At 44.0% G+C, this 15,251-nt stretch overlaps 1 pseudogene; it reads left to right on the top strand.

The window, feature by feature from the left end:
• Positions 1 to 15,251, top strand: part of LOC101644276 — a 28,112-nt pseudogene that overhangs the window by 2,211 nt on the left and 10,650 nt on the right.

Here is a 15,251-nt window from a genome sequence, read left to right as displayed (position 1 = left end):
GAGGGCAATGAATGTACAAATGTGCTTTACACAATTGATGTGCGTATGGATTGTGATAAGATTTGTATAAGCCCCTTTAAAAAAATTTTAAAAGCAGACGTCGTTATGTACGAACAAGCCTGTAAATTCATACAGCAATGTTACAGCGTCGTTTGGGGTTTTTTCTTTCTGTCTGTATGTACCGTAGACAGTTTACAGGGAGCTTGTCTGTCTTGTTTTTAATCGTGTGTTTTTCTTGCAATCAGGGGGGCGGGGGAAGCAAAGTACTGACTTGCAACGGGAAGAGGGGCGTGGGTGCAGCTCCGGCTCTGGGCGCCCAGGGACCGCCCTGCCCGACGCCCAACCTGAGGAGCGGGGCGGCGGCGGAAACGGGCCCGCAGGGGCCCCGGGAATCCTGGGAGGTGAGCTGCCTCGATTTCCTTCGCAGGCAATGTCACTGTTAAGAAAAACGAATTGCCCTTGAACACACCCCCGTGAACATGAGCACGGTCTAGGGCACATCTGTCCTGCGATGCACGTGGGGGGTGGGGTAGGCATGGGAAGGAGTGTGCGCGTGCGTGCTTTCCTCACGGAAAAGGATAACAGCCTTTTCTGCTGCCCGCTCACCCAACCAGGGCTTCCAGGATCCGCCAGGGAGGCTGGATATAGCTATGGGTGGCCACCTGCGGAACGCCCCGGGGACGCGTTGACGAGGGTCTGTCAGCTGGCCGCTGTACCCCGACCGGCAGCCCGGAGACAAGCGGAAGCGCGGGGGCCGTCCCTCGGACTGAGCGCGCGGGGGCGGGAGCGTGGCTGACGTGCGTGGGGCGGGCCTGACGTGCGTAGGGCGGGGCTGACGTGGGCGGGGCGGAGCGGAGGGAGGGCGCCCACGCGCGTGCGCAGAGGTTCCAGGCGCCGGCCCTTCTTCCCGACTCGCCAGCGCTGGGGCGAGGACGAGCGCAGTGAGGACTGAGCTGGGGAAGAGCGCGGGTTCATCTTTGTCTCTGCCATCCTCAGGCCCTAGGACTGGAGCGAGGCTTTCCTCCGAGGACACGCCCACCGCGGGCGTGGACCTGCGGGGGCGGGGGCCGGGCAGAGGAGGAATCGAGTGCACGCAGGTCGGAGGCCCAGCTGCGGGCGCTCCCCGCGGAGCCGGCGGGGGCGCGGCTCGAGGACCCCCCCAGCCAGCATCCCCGGTTAACGGCCCCTGGAGATGGGCGGTGCTGGGGACTTGTGTGAATTACACAGAGGCTCAGTGGGGTGGATCGCTTTTCTAGTGACTGACTGTAACGACCCGGTGGTGCAGTGATTAAGCGCGCTCCGTTGTTAACCCATAAGTTGGTGGTTCAAACCCATGAGCTGCTCTGTGGGAAGGAAGGGACAGTGGCACTGGCTGTCCCTAAAGCAGTGGTTCTCAACCTTCCTAATGCGGCGACCCTTTCATACAGTTCCTCATGTGGTGGTACCCACCCCCCCAACCATAAAATTATCTTCGTTGCTACTTCATCACTGTCATTTTGCTACTGTTATGAATCGGGTGACCCCTGTGAAAGGGTCGTTCGATCCTCCAGAGGGGTCGTAACCCACAGGAGAACCGCTGCCCTAAAGGTTTATTAGGTTATGTGGAGTTGGAACCCAGTGACTCAACAGTGATCCTGTGTACAATGGACCCACTTTCTGTAAATGTAAAACTGCTCTAATAAAAGTAAGCATTATTCTGCAGGTAGAAAAATCCCCCAAATTCACGAGAAAGCTACCGGAAGTGAATTCCACAAAGGAACAGGGTCTACACTCAAAAACTGTATTTCTGTACACTAGCCGTGAACAATCTACAAGAGAACCTAAGAAAGCAAATCCCTATAAAATACCATCTGAATAAATCCATGGGATTAACTTTATTCGGGGATGTGAATGACTTGTGTACTGAAGATTAAAACATTACTAAAATAAAGAAGGCCAAAATAAATAGAAAGATGTATTCCTTCTCATGGATTGGGAATTTTACAAGGATAATTTGAAAAGTATTACTTGGTTTTCAGTTCACATGTGCATGGATTTATTTCAAACAAAACGTGTTTGAACATGTCTGATCAGTGGATGGCTGCAGACAAGTTTTCTCTGTGGTACACCTATCTTAACCTTCAAAAAAAAAAAAAGTCCAAACAAACTCATGACTTCTGAGAAAATCTTTTCAAACAAATAAACAAAACCCTCATTGCCATCAAGTCGATTGCAACACAGTGACCCAAAAGACATGGTTTCTACCCTGTGGGATTCTGTGACTGTATATCTTTATTTTTTTAAGTCATTTTATTGGGGGCTCATACAACTCTTATCACAATCCATACATACATCAATTGTGTCGAGCACATGAACCCCATCTCACAGCATGTACAAACACTCATGCACTGTGGGTCAGCAACCTAAATGCAAAAGCTGCTGTTGCTAGTTGCCATGAAGTGAGTTCCAGTTTACGGCAACACCATGTGGGCAGAGCAGAATTGGTCCACATGTTTTTCAAGCCTGGGATCTTTTGGAAGTAGATTCCCAGTCCTGTCTTCTGAGGGGATACCCGGGCCTGTCTTCTGAGGGGATTCCCAGTCCTGTTTTCTGAGGTGCCTCTGGGTGGGTTCACCAACGTTTTAAGCCAGTGGTTGAGCATTTAACCTTCGATGCCTTCCAGAAACGGCATCAATAAAAACCAAATCAAACTCCCTGCCATTGAGTCGATGCTGACTCAGTGACCCTATGGGACAGAATAGGACTAACTGCCCCTGTGAGTTACCGAGACTGTAACTGTTAATGGGAGTAGAAAGTCCCATTTTTCTCCCAGAGACTCCAATACAAAACCAATAATCATAAAACTTTTTGGAGAAAACATAGGGGTAAATCTTCATGACCTTAGATTTAGCAGTGGCTTCTTAGATAGGAGTATGACACAAAAAATATGGGAGCAAAAGTCAAAACTGATCAATTAGATTTCATCAATAATAAAAATAATTGTGCATCTGAAGATATTATCAAGAAAGTGTAAAGACAACTCATAGAATGGGAGAATAAATTGTAAGTCGTAGCTCTGATAAGGGTTTCATTTCCGGAGAACTCTTGCAACTCACTACCAACAACAAGAATGACCCAATTTTAAAAATGGGTCAAGGACTTGAACAGACCTATATTTCAAAGGAGACATGCAAATTTGCATATGAAATAATACTCAACATCATTAGTCGTTCTCACTAAAACTCACTGCCATCAAGTTGATTCCAACTCTAGTGGCCGCACAGGGCAGAATAGAACTGCCCCTGTGGGATTCTGAGACCTTACCTCTTTCATGGGAGTAGAAAGCTTCATCTTTCTCTTGTGGAGGGACTTGTTTTGAACTGTAGACCTTGTGGTTAGCAGCCCAACGTGTAAGCACTATGCCATCAGTCATGTAGTCATTAGGAACGTGCAAATCGAAACTACAGTGAGATACCATTTCATGCCTGCTAGGATGGCTATAATTTAAAAATAAAGGGTGGGGGTGATTAAGTGTTGATTAGGACGTAGACAAATTGGAATCCTCATCTATTGCTGGTGGGAATAAGAAATGGTGCAGTTACTCTGGAAAACAGTTTGTCCATTCCTCAAAAAGGCAACTATACCGTACCCAAACCCAAACTCATTGCCACTGAGTCGATTTCAACGCATAGCAACTGTAGAGGACAGAGTAGAATTGCCCCCTAGTTGGTCCGAAGCTGTAAATCTTTGGGGGAGCAGATTGCCACATAGAGCCCCAGAGTAATTGATGGGTTTGAACCACCCATCTTTCAATTAGCACTGAGCAATTTAGTGTTGTTACCAGGGTTCCATAAATGTACCATACCCCAAAATCATTGCTATCAAATTGGTTCTGACTCAGCAGAATAGAACTGCTCCCTAGGGTTTCCAATGCTGTAAATCTTATGGGAGCAAAAAACTTCGTCTTTTTCATGCAGAGTGGCTGGTGAGTTCAAACCCCAGCCCAATTTATAACTAACTCCTCCATCAGGGCTCTCAATGTACCATAAGACCCAGCATGACGTTTCCAGGTATAAACGCCAAAAGGTTGAAACAAAGCACTTACAGAGATAGTTGTACACCAATGTTCATTGCTGCATTATTCACAGTAGCCAAAAGATGGAAAGAACCCATGTGCTCATCAACAGGCTTATCCATACAATTCTGATACCTGCTACAACATGGTTGAACCTCGAAGCCACTACACTAACTGAAATAAGCCAGACTGAAAGGATAAATATTGCCTACTTATATGGATTATGTAGAAGAGGAAAATCCAGAGAGATGAAAAGCAAACCTGTCTTGGAAGACATGCAATCAGAATGTTCCTTAGCAACCAAGATAATTAGACTTTGTTTCACATGCTTGGGACACGTTATCAGGAGGGACTGGTTCCTAGAGAACATCATGTTTTGTAAAGTGCCAGCCAAAAAGAGAAAACAAAAACCCTCCATGAGATCATTTGACACAGTGGCTGCGACAATTTGTTTAAATGCCATCATGACTGTTAAATGAACGAATAAATGAATAAATAAATAAATGCCATCATGATTGTAAGGCTGGCCCGTGACCGGGCAGTATTTCATTCTGTTGTACATAGAGTCACTGTGTATAGGGACTTTTTTTTTGGTGCTCTTTTGGATTGTTTTTATTAAAAGATAATTTCTTGGGGGATCTTACAATTCTTATAACAATCCATACATCAGTTGTAGCAAGCATATTTGTACATCTGTTGCCATCATTCTTTTCTAGACATTTACTTTTTATTGAGCCCGTGGCATCAGCTCCTCTTTTTTCCCCTCCCCCATCGGGACCACTTTGATGGCACCTAAGAGCAGCAACCACAAGAAAGACAAAATTGATTAGAGGAAGTAACTGAGAGGTTCTGTTTGGGATGATTAAAAAAACTGGTTTGGAAATAGGTTTTGTGATGTCTGCACAACATGCTTCCCTCCTTGTAATATTCGTCAGTGGATATTACAAAGCCCAACAAGTGGATAGAGGTCTAAGAATGACTGGAATCCTAGAATAGGAATCAAAGCACAGCCAAGTCTCATGGAGAGAGAACTCAAGAGACCCATCTCTAGAATCAAGTTATCTTGTCCATCTTTTAGCTGCAGAATTTGGGAAATGTTTAATGCTCAAAATGTTCAACTTTTAATATTATTTGGCTATTCTTTTGATCTATATCTACTCCCCTTTGGGTCATTTTCCCAGTCATCTCTCTCTGCCAGCTAAGTTTTCTTCATGTTTCTTCATTTGAATTGCCGAGAGAAAGAATCCTATCGTGTTAGCCACCATTTGTGACCTCGTGTTGGCCAGCTTCACTGTCTCTAGTCCATTACACAGTGGGAGACGAAAGCAAGGCAAGATAAGAGTCAAGGGATAGCTCTTAGCTAAGACGGTGGCCAAGAAGTTTCTTATGGAAAGAGTTGTGCTTGTGGCAGGCACTCGCAAACTTCCTGACGAGTAATAAAAACAACATAGGCGATTATATTTTACTTAGTCAATGCAAAGCCCACGTTTCAATGACATAAAGGGTGAGTACACATGTCGAACCTGACAGATGGAATACACAAAATACACAAAATTTGGAAAAGGATGATGGAGAAGCTCAATACCATCCATCGAAATCAGGCCAGGGGCCAATTGTGGAATAGACCATCAGTTGCTCATATGCAAGTTCTAGCTGAAGCTGAAGAAAATTAAACAAGTGCATCAAAGCAAAACATAAGACCTTGAATATATTCCACCTGTATTTAGAGAGTATCTTAAAGACACAATGGATGTATGGAGTGTTGTAAGAGCTCCCAATAAAATGATTTTTTTAAAAGGAAGAAGAACATATTTCACACATTTGCCACCAGACAAGTTACAGCTCAACAGAAAGCTGAGATTATCTAACAATATCATAATTTCACTTACGAGTAAAATTTTGTTGGAGACCATTCAAACGTGTTTGCGTCAATGCATTGTCAAGAAGCTGCCAGAAAATTTAAGCCAGATTAAGAAGAGGACACGGGACAAGAGATATCGTTACTGGTATCAGATCTTGACTGGGAGCAGAGAATACCAAAAGATGCACACCTGTCTTTCACGAACATACAAAGGCATTTGACTATGTGGATCACAACCAACTGTGGCTCACATTGGGAAAAGCGGAGGTTCCAGAACACTGAGAGACCTCATGAGGAACCTACACAAACTAGAACAAGGGGACACTGCATGGTTTAAAATCAGGAAAGTATGGTAGGGTTGTATCCTTTCACAATACTGATTCAATCTACATGGCAACCAAATAGTCTGAAAAGCTGGACTCTTTGAAGAAGAATGAGGCATAAGGATTGGAGGAAGGCTCATGAACAATCAGTGTTATGCAGTGGACACAACTTTGCTTGCTGAAAGGAATGAGGACTTGAAGCAGTTATTGAGGGAGGTACTGCAGAGGTACCCTTCAACATCAAGGTCAAAGACTGCAGATTACCCCTCAACATCAAGGGGGAAAAAGTCCTTACAAGTGAACAAATAAATAACATCAAGATAAATGCAGAAAATATAAGACTTGCCGGGATTTCATTTAACTTGGATTCAAAACCAACAGCCATGGAAGCAGCAGTTAAGGAATCAATCAACACATTGCATTGGGCAAATCTGCTGCAAAAAGTGTTAAATAACAAAGACGTCACTGAGATGCTCCTGACCTCCTGACCCAAAACATGGTCTTTTCCATCGCTCCAGGTGCATGTGAAGCTGGATCGTGAATGAGGAAGATCAAAGAAGAATTGATGCATTTGAATTATAGTCCTGGAGATTATTAAACAGACCCTGGACTGCCAGAAGAACAGATCTATCTTAAAAGAAGTACAGCCAAAATGCTCCTTACAAGTGAGGATGGTGAGACCTCTTCTCCTTTGGACATGTTATCAGGAGTGGCCAGTCCCCGGGAGAGGACATCATACTTGGTAAAGCAGAGGATTAGCAGAAAATAGAAGGACTCTCAATGAGTTACATCGACACAGCAGCTGCCACAATGAGCTCTAACATAGGAAGGATTGTGAGGCTAACACACAACCAGGCAGTGTTTTGTTCTGTTGTACATAAGGTCACTAACGAGTCGGAACTGACTAGAAAGGACCTACCAGCTACTTAACAACCATCGTAAAAGAGAGTAGCCCTGGTGATGTATGCTTGACCACTGATCTAAGGGTTGGCTGCTCTAACCCACCCAGTGGGACCATGGAAGAAAGGTCTGGTGACCTGTTTCGACAAAGAAAACCCCAGGGAGTTGGGTCTCTAATTTGAGAGTTGAGTTCTAAACATCTCTGTTCCAGTTACACTGGTTAGTCAGTTATTTAACTCAGTGGTTCCCTAACACCTCCCAAACTGGGATCTCTAGGAAAGAAACCCAAGAATCCGAACCTTAAATAAACTCACAAGTGATAGGGGACCTATTGGAATTATTTCCTTGCAAACTTGGAAGCGAATTCAAGAAGACCTATTAGATGGCACTATCTTTCTTTAGATAAGCAGTGTGTTAACATTTTTTTTAAAGACTCCCCCTCAAATTTTGTGTGTTATAGTTACAGAGAATAGAATGTTGAGTTACAAAAATTTAACTTGCTATTAAAAATATTCACTATTTTTTAAAAAAGTATTCACTGTAGAGTTAATAAACAAACCTAGTTAAATGTAATAATCAGTTGAAATGTTTACTTCTCAAGTTTCTACAATACTCTCTGAGAGGCATGATCCCTGCTGGTGTCGTGGTTACATGTTGGGCTGCTAACCTCAAGGTCAGTGGTTCAAAAACACCAGCCAGCTCAGCCGGAGAAAGATGAGGCTTTCTACTCCCATGCAGTCTTGGAAACCCACATGGGCCATTCTGCCTGTCCAATAGGGTCACGGTGAATCAGAATGACTTGATGGCAATGAGTTTGATTTTTGGTTTGATCTGGGAGGCTGTATGCTCATGATTCTATCTGGCCTTTTTGGGACAAGAGCAAAATCCTTCGAGGCTCCAAGCTTCTGAGTTCTTTAGTTACTTGGACTTTCAAGAGTGAAATATAAAGGCACAGGAAGGAGAGATTAAGTACCCACACACCAAAGAATAAAAGGGAAGCAGAAAAGAGAAATCAGGAAGTTAGAGGAAGCGAAGTATGTGCTGGATGTATCAGTCAGGGTGGTGTAATGATTTGTAGTAACAAATGGCTCTAAAATCTCAAGAGATTGATTTCTCTCTCAGGCCACATTGGAACGTTGTTGGTTTTCATGGCAAAGAGAGAAGAGAAGATCATGAGCCACCCGCTCTTAAACATCTGTCTGGAAGCTGAGACATGTCAGTAAAAGGCATACAGATTGGGAAGGAAAAAATAGAACCTTCCCTATTTGAACATGACATGATTCTCTGTGACGTAAATCCCAAGGACTCTACCAAAATGAAAAGAACACAAATGCCTGCTCGCACTAGTGAGTTAGTTAAGTGTGAGTATGGGGCACACACAAAAGGCTCCAGTCTTTCCGCATGGATTGTTATCCGGCGACTCCCCTCTGACCACAGACCAGGGATGCAAGCAGCCTTGCTATTGTGCAGAATGCACTGGAAAGCAGATTATTGCGGATGCAGTTAGGTTAAGATTTAGCACTTTATCGTTTGATCTCTCATTTGACCCATTTTTAAATGTTTAGTTTGTAATAGTTCCTGCTGTCTGTCCTATTGAGGTTTTTCTCTGCTTTACTTTGTTATTGTTGTCATTATTGTTTAGTATGTTTTTCTGCATAGGAAATCCAGGGTGGGTCAATCTATAGCAGTGGTTCTCAGCCAGTGGGTTGCCACCCCTGTGGGGGCGGTGAACAACCCTTTCACAGGGGTCGCCCGATTCATAACAGTGGCAAAATGACAGTGATGAAGTAGCAATGAAAATAATGTTATGGTTGGGGGGTCACCACCACATGAGGAACTGTATGAAAGGGTCGCGGCATTAGGAAGGTTGAGAACCACTGGTCTGTAGAGACAGTAACTGGATTAATGGTTTCTTGGGGATATGGCAGGGGAGGTGGGAGGAAAAGGAGGAGCTAATAACGATAAATACAAGGATGAAAAAACAAAGTTAAAGTCTGATCGTGGTAATGATTGTACAGCTCTTCTTGATGTAACTGAGCGATTGAATTGCATGATATGTCAATTGTATGCTAACAAAACCGCCTTGTAAAAAGTCGATTGTATTTCTCTCTGTTTGTATTGAAAGGAGCCCCGTGGTGCAGTGATTAAGCGCTCTCACCAAAAGCAAAGCCCATTGCAGGAGAGTAACTCTGGACTCAGCAAACCTCCAGGAGAGCCAGAAGAGACCACTTTATCTACAGGCCGATGGCAGCATCCTTTATGTCCGCTTTCCCTTTCCTGCACTAGCCACAGGGCAAAAGGGCAATGTGATGTGCTGATATATTAATGTGTGTTTTTAAAATGTTAAAACGGCCTTTTTATACTATGTCAGGAGATTAATTAAAATATTTCAACTTTTTTTAAACCAAAAAAAAGCATGAAATATTTTGTCTTTACTCAGGTGATGTAAAATGATCGTTTCCCTGAACACGGCAAATACTGAGCACCAAGGGCCCCGTGGCGATAACAAAATGTGGCTTCAATACAATTCAGTTCCTTTCTTCTGCGGTGCCTGCAATCTGTTTCCATGGAAATTTCATGTTGACCAGGAATTGTAAAACATACTATAAGCAAACACATCTCAGAAGCCAACCATTTTGGAAAAGAATCATGATGCGTTTGAGTGTGTCTGCTAAAATTGTTCACAAAATAGGAAGGAAGACGGCATTGTCCTTCAGCCGAGACCTTTCTGCAATCTCTCTTGGCTCGAGTTATTAATCTAATAGAGTTGGAGATGAGAGGGACTTTAATTTACCGTTTGATGAGAGTAAAATGAAATCTTAATGATTTAGGTAAATTCATTCAAAAAAGATTAAAGACTTAATATGAGCAAGGTTTTGTTGGGGTAACGAAAGGAATACAAGGAGGTACCTGTTCTAAAACGGTGAAGTGGGGGGCGGCAGTCAGGAGGACAACGCCTGAGCTCTGGGAGGCAGAGGACGAGGGGAGGCTTCTGCTAGCGAAATCCAACCTTCTGGGAGAAAACGGCATTTGAGCCGAGTCTGGGAGAATGAGAACTGAAGGAGAGGCCCTTCTTGGGGAGGAAGGCTGTTCTAGTACCGCCTGAGAGGTGAAAGCAGAGGGTGGGTTTGGGGCGGAGCCTGAAGGAGTCAAGGACAACTGGAGGAGGCCAAGAGGCAAAGGTAGGTTGTGACCATGTTCTGGAAGGCGTGGAACACCGCACGCCACCGCAGTTCCCAGGTCGAGGATCAGAATCTGCACTGTCCATCGTCAAAGGCTCAGCGGTGAAAAAGTAAGGGAAGTGAGAAGAGGTGACGCTTTTGAGAAGCGTGGCCTTGAAAGATGAAGCGACCGGAGCAGTAGCTTGAAGGACGAGCAAGCTTGAAAACTGGTTCATTGGAGGGTGGTGGTCAGGCTGTGTTTGTTTGTTGTGTGTTGAAACTCCCCATAGCACATGCCATCTCACAACGTCTACCTGTATAATTCAGCGACGCGATGACATCCCCAGAGTTGTGGAACCGTCTTGCTATCCTTTTCCAAATCATTAGGATTGGTAGTCGTTTCAGAATACATCCATACATTCTTTTAGTTATTATTTGGGGGGGGAATTTCTTCCTTCAAGAGGGAGAGATGGCTTCTGTTTGGGGTGTGGCTGGCTTTAGTGACATAGTTCTAACAAAATAAGGCACAGTGATGCAGTCATTTCTGAGAGCAGGCGGTAAAGATGAGTACCGGAGCTCCCTTCCGGCAGTTGTCCTGAGACTGTCTGCTCTGGGAGAAGTCAGCCAGCACGTTAGGAGGACACTCAAGAGGAAGGCCACTTGACGAGGAACTGAGACCTGGAAGCACAATGGGAAGAACCACTGTGGCAGTGGATTGGTGCTCCAGCCCTAACCAAGCATTCAGACGCTTACGATCCCAACTAATGTCTGACTGCAGCCTCAGGAAAGACCCAGGCCCTTATCAACTAAGCGGTTTCCTGGCCTAAAGATGTGGCATAATGAGTGTTTGTTGTTAAATGGGCTAGCAGCTAGCCCATTGCTTTTATAGGCTCTCGTACATTTGTTGACTCGATGAATAAAATCATTCTAGCATTCCGTGGATGTTCTCCTGTTGAGCATTTTCTTCTCGCCCACTCAGCATCTGATTGAGGCTAAAGATCTGTTTAGGTGGTTAAATATGTTTTGTCATTGTCTCTAAGAACCAGGACATTTGAATGCTTTCAGAAGCATTATAAAACTATGAAAAGACGGGAAATACCTGATTGGCTAAAAATAACGAGCCCAACTAGAAGGCCTATGTGAAGCAACCTTGAAATAAACCTTGGGTGATTTCTCTTCAATCTGATAAAAATCAGAATAAAATGAAAATGTTTAGAGAAAAAAGAGCGAGCGAGCGAGCGAGAGACTGAGCCTCCTCCTAGAAAACTAAGGGAGGCGGGGGCCTCTGTTTAGAGGAATCTTGCGGAAGCTTCTGCCTGGAATGAGAGCTCTGAGGGGGGACCCCTTGTCAAAGATAACTTGGACAAATGGCTCTTTAACCCACCTGGACATTTATGTTTCATTCAGCAGCTGATGCAGTCTTCTTTCATCGTTTCCCTGGAAACAATAGATTTGTTAAAGCCTGATAAACCCAGTAAGAGAGTCAGCCTTTTAATCGTTGGAGTCACTGAGCACAATAATTCCTAGGTCGTTCTTCAAATTTTTCTCCCCTATCCTTCTGTATTTTATACAATCATACCTCAATCCACCTCTCATTCCATTCGGGTTCCTGTGTTGACCAATTTCACTATATTTCTAACTGTACAGTCATGAGCGCTATAGTGTTTTTATGCAAATACTCACAGGGCAGGCAAATCTTCCCTGTTCTTGGTCAGCCCGCGATGTCAAGCGTTATGTGTCTGGGCCCACTATTTGTGGGTGTCATTTAGTTGTAAAGAAAAGTACTGCTGATCAGGATGGTTGGTAGTCACTACCTATGGAGGTCAGTGAATTACTTCCTCCCAATCTTATTGGCTATCAAATTTGTAAGGCCCACCAAGTGGCTGTGAAGTATCATGCAAATGTGATGTTCTTGTGGTCCCCCAAGGGCATTGCTCATAATGTAAATAAGGTACATAGTCCCCCTTTGTGGGGCTGAGAGCCATACACATAAGGTCCATGGACCCCTAAAGTGGCAGTCGGACGGTTTTCCCATCCTATTAGGTCTTTTTTTTTACTGCATTTTATTGGGGGCTCTTACAGCTCTTATAACATTCCACACATCAAGTGTATCAAGCATATTTGTACATAGGTTGCTCTCATTATTTGCTAAACATTTACTTTCTATTTGAGCTCTTTGTATCAGTTCCTCTTTTTTCCCCTCTCCCCTTCCCCCCCACCCCCCCACCTATTAGGCTTTAAATGAAACATTCCAGAGATGGAGAGGGGAAATCTCACTACCATCAAGGAAGAGGACTTAGAAGTTGAGAGCACCCAGTAGGCCTAAGATCCTTGTGCTTAGCCTCCTTAGTCCCAAAGATCGAGAGCTGCAATATCAGAGATGGTGACAGATGGCAAGAAACAGCAGCAGCAAAGTGATGGTGTTGAGGCAGCAAAACCAGAAGACAACAGGAGATGGCACAGTGGGATGGCAGGTGGAGCAAGAAGGCAGGAGGCTGCTTAGCAGAGTGAGGTGCCTCTGAGCACTTATTGGCAGAGTTAAAAGAACTGTGTAAATCTTGCCTGGGCCAAAAAGCTGAGAGTCAGAAAGAAGTGTATCAGTGGACATACCTGAGAAAGGCTCTCTTGGTTGAAGAATTGTATCCTGGGTGTTCCTGAACCTGAACTATAACCTGTTACTTCCCTGAAAAAACCCATACCTGTGAGTATTGTCTATAAGTTCTGTGTGGGTGTTGCAATGCACAGTAGAGAAGCAGAGAGTGCCAAGGGAGGGATGGTGGGTGTCAGAATTGGTATAAAGCGCGAGGGACGCCATGTTGACCTCGCACCAACAGCCTCCCTCATCTGGAGGATGTGTGTGTGTCTTTGTCCCTTTTGAGACCTAATAAATGTTCTCCTTGTTTTTTAAACTAACTAAATAAAAGGCTAGCGGGTAGAGCCACATCTGATCACTCACAGTAATCAGCTTTGAGTGGCTGCTTCTGCAGCTGCTGCTGACAGCTCTCTCCCACCTTGTGAGGTCAGAGGAAGCCCAGAAACCACTCCCACACCATTTTTACAGCACCTTTGTGGATCCGTTTGTTTATGCAATTACTTGAATACATGATTGCATTTGACCCCCATCTCATTCAAATGAAAAGAAACAAAAACATGAAAAGGTTGATATCAGTCACAGCAAGTTTAGACCTCACACACTTAGAACAATTCAGACAAAACTGGAACTCTAGCTAGGTAAAAGGAAGAATACAGCCTCAATCACATGCTCACGGTAAAGGGTGGGTGGGGGTGAGGGTGGGGATGGGGTGGGGAGGAACCGATAAAGAAACACCTGTAGGACACAGAGACTACATTACTGAAGATTATAGCTGAGAGTGGAGATCATGCAGGGATTTTATAATAATTTTTAGGTTTTAAATGCTAATGATCGCATAGATTTCAGAATAGATGGTGTTAAGACAGGAAGAAAGGGGAGGTGTGTACTGCATGGTGCTCTGTGGTGGTGCTGCAGGGCTCCACCCTGTGCCTGCTTCCATCAAACGGAGCCCCTTCCCTGCTTTTCATTCCGGATTCCGAAAAGAATTTCCTTTGAAGAAGGTTCCTAAGAAACAAGAGTCTGCGAATCACTACCTTCCCCTGATGCTGTATTTATACAAGAATATACAGTGCTTCAACTGTTTGGGAGAGAACTGTTTGGAAACAATCTATTGAAATCTAAACATTCTGACTGTTCGACTCAGCATCTTACCTCAAGCAATTGATTCCACACAAATAATCGTTCAAGGGCACAAGACATGTGCCAAGATGTTTATTGCAGCATTTTCATAAATAGCAACAACAACAAAAAGCCATACAAATATCCATAAATAGGGCATTGGTTAGCATAATGATATTCATGTATTGGGATATTATATATATATCTAAGAGAATGAGATGAGAAAACGTCCAGGATAAATTGCTAAGTGGAAAAAGCACATTACAAAACAGCACAATTCCAAATGTAAGTCAAGTAACAAGCTAATACAGAAGGCCATGGCTTTGATATATGCAAACAGTCGTTGGGATGGTTCTTAAGTCTATTTCTAAAATGCATATGTCTGATCAGTTTGATAGGTGCCTCTGGATGGTGCAAACAGTCCAGCCCTTGATGACTAGCCAACAGCCTTTGCCTTGAATCCACTCAGCAGGGCTTCCGAAGACAGGCCTGGCATTCTGCTTCTGAAAGATCACAGCTTGGAAAGCCTTCTGGAGCGGTTCCATTCTGCAACTAATAACAGTCATTGGCGGTTTCCTGGAATGGTGTGGTCATTAAAAAACAAATAAACAAAACGAACAAGGTGATGCTTATCTAGCTTTGAAAATAGTATGTTTTCTGCGCAATTTCTGTTTGAGAGTTTGATCCTTTGTTCAGAAAAAGTGCCCCCTTAAACGTCATTGTTCTTAGTGGCATCAGGTTGCTTCTGACATTCATGGCCCTACGTGCAACAGAAGGACACGTGGCCTGGCACGGCGCCATCCTCACAACTGTGTGTTGAGCCCATTGTTGCAGCCACTGGGCCAATGCTTCTTTTTCACTGCCCTTCTGCTTTACCAAGCATGATGTCCTTTTTCAGGGACTGGTCTCTCCTGATAACAAGTCCAAAGTACGTGAGAAGAAGTCTTGCAATCATTGCCTCTAAGAAGTTTTCGGGCTGTATTTCTTTTTTTTCTTTCTCCTTTTTAAAAAAAATCATTTTATTGGGGACTCGTATAACTCTTATCACAATCCATACATACATCCATTGTGTCAAGCACATTTGTACATTTGTTGCCCTGATTATTCTCAAAACATTTGATTTCTCCTTGAGTCCTTGGTATCAACTCCTTATTTTTCCCCTCCCTCCCCGTTCCCCCCTCCATCATGAACCCTTTATAATTTATAAATTATTATTATTTTGTCATATCTTACACTGTCC

The sequence above is a fragment of the Echinops telfairi genome, unplaced genomic scaffold (assembly GCF_000313985.2).
Source record: "Echinops telfairi isolate 266 unplaced genomic scaffold, ASM31398v2 ScPeMD7_2573;HRSCAF=3158, whole genome shotgun sequence".
Taxonomy (NCBI): domain Eukaryota; kingdom Metazoa; phylum Chordata; class Mammalia; order Afrosoricida; family Tenrecidae; genus Echinops; species Echinops telfairi.
The sequence above is the reverse complement of the archived record's forward strand: the minus strand, read 5'-3'. Positions and strand labels throughout refer to the sequence as shown.